Source organism: Sinocyclocheilus anshuiensis, unplaced genomic scaffold, assembly GCF_001515605.1.
Source record: "Sinocyclocheilus anshuiensis isolate Anshui unplaced genomic scaffold, SAMN03320099.WGS_v1.1 scaffold2166, whole genome shotgun sequence".
NCBI lineage: Eukaryota > Metazoa > Chordata > Actinopteri > Cypriniformes > Cyprinidae > Sinocyclocheilus > Sinocyclocheilus anshuiensis.
Window position 1 is genome coordinate 357,836 of NW_015557079.1, and position 1,961 is coordinate 359,796.

A 1,961-nucleotide genomic window follows, 5' to 3' on the forward strand; every position below is an offset into this window, starting at 1 on the left:
CTCTGAGTCCGCACTTTCGTGACGTAATGCCGCTTTGACTGTCGGGTAGAAGTCTGCTGCGGAGCTCACCCCAGTGCGGGCTCAGCAGAAGTGCGGAATCTGTGGATCGAGGGCGCATAACGGCCGCAAAGAGGGCGCTCGCGAGCACCCTTCTGAATGCTAAAATGACTAATGGGACACGCTACGGTCTCGTGGACATAATGGACACGTGCACGCGGTGGCCATTGTAAGTCAGTAAGACCACAAGTGCACATGAAGTGTTCCATTTGGGACAGGGCCAGTATGGAGGATAAACAAAGCAGTTTCCCAGAACTCAACGCGGCGTGACATCAGCTTCACATTCACATTAGCTGAATTGTCACTCATCTGATATTAAACCAATTAATGTTTCTGTTTCAAAGTGGGTCCCGCCTTCTGAAAGTTTGCGTAACAAACACATACTTCAGGTGCTGAAGCAAAAGGCTAAATAGGCACGCAATGAAGTAGGCTATAGCTCCTAATAAAGGTGTGTGAGTTGTCATCATTTTGGAGTGATTGCAATGTATTCTAAATATAAACTTGTTCTGTCGATCAGGGTGATTTCTATAAATTGAATAAAATGGCAAAATAACAATAAAGATATTATCAAACAAAAAAGAGAATAAGATCAAGTTTGATTGATATGTACATATAGAACCGGTCAAAAGTTTGGACCCATTCAAATTTTTATAAATGTTTTTGAAAGAAATTTCTTATGCTCATCAAGCCTGCATTTATTTGATCAAAAATACAGAACAAATCAGTAATATTGTGAAATATGATTACAATTTAAAATAATGTTTTTCTATTTTATTATACTACTTTAAAATATATCTCTGTGATGCAAAGCTGAATTTTCATCAGCAATTACTCCAGTCCAGTCAGATCAGTGTCACATGATCCTACACTGTAAAATCCAATAGTTTACCTTACTTAGATATAATTAGTTATCTTTACTTAGTTGTTATACTTACTTATTTTGGAGAGATTGCAATGTATTCTAAATATAAACTTGTTCTGTCGATCAGCGTCATTTCTGGAAAGATCATTGACTGCTTTATTACGAGTTTAAAAGAACGCGAGCGCCGTTGACGCACCCAACAGCGACGCTTTGAATTTGCGCGTACAATGAATGACATCGCGTCAGGAGCTGACTAGCAAAGAAGTAAAAGCAGAGAAGTTTGTATTCAAAGTTAAAAAGCAAACACACTAGAACATTTTTTAATGGTTCAAATAAAGGATCTCAGGTGTATCTTCTAAATTCGGCTGATTCATTAGGATTACTGCTCTAACCTTAACACTTATAATTTCAGTTTCAACTAACTAAACTTTTTTTCTGCTTAGTAGCGATCGTGTCATTCTGTTTCACTTGATTTGTGTATATATTTGTCATATTTAAGGTACCGATGCAATACATAATATCATATTACTGATAATAATATGATAATACAGAACAAATCCGTAATATTTAGCAAGGATATGTTAAATAGATAAAAAAAAAAAAAAGTGATAGTAAAGAGACTTGTATTGTTATAAAAGATTTATATATATTATTTTTTATTTGTAAACAACTTTTTAATCAAAAAATCCTGAAAGTATCACGTTATAAAATAAACATTAAGCACTGTTTGTAACATTGATAATAAATCCGCATATTAGAATGATTTATGTAGGATCATGTGACACTGATCTGACTGGACTGGAGAAATGGCTGATGAAAATTCAGCTTTGCATCACAGAAATATATTTTAAAGTATAGTAAAATAGAAAAACTTTATTTTAAATTGTAATAATATTTCACAATATTATTGTTGTTTCTGTATTTTTGATCCAATAAATCCAGGCTTGATGAGCATAAGAGACTTCTTTCAAAAACATAAAAAATAGTAATGTGTCCAAACTTTTGTACTGTAAATACAAATATTGTTGTATAAATAAAAAGG

General features: G+C 33.9%; 1 protein-coding gene and 1 long non-coding RNA gene across 2 annotated transcripts in view; one reads left to right on the forward strand and one right to left on the reverse strand.

The window, feature by feature from the left end:
* Positions 1-1,961, forward strand: part of LOC107676873 (microtubule-associated protein futsch-like) — a 38,504-nt gene that overhangs the window by 13,646 nt on the left and 22,897 nt on the right. The window lies entirely within an intron of this gene.
* The window catches only part of LOC107676874 (uncharacterized), an 8,173-nt gene that overhangs the window by 722 nt on the left and 5,490 nt on the right, over positions 1-1,961 (reverse strand). The gene's annotated exons all lie outside the window — the stretch shown is intronic.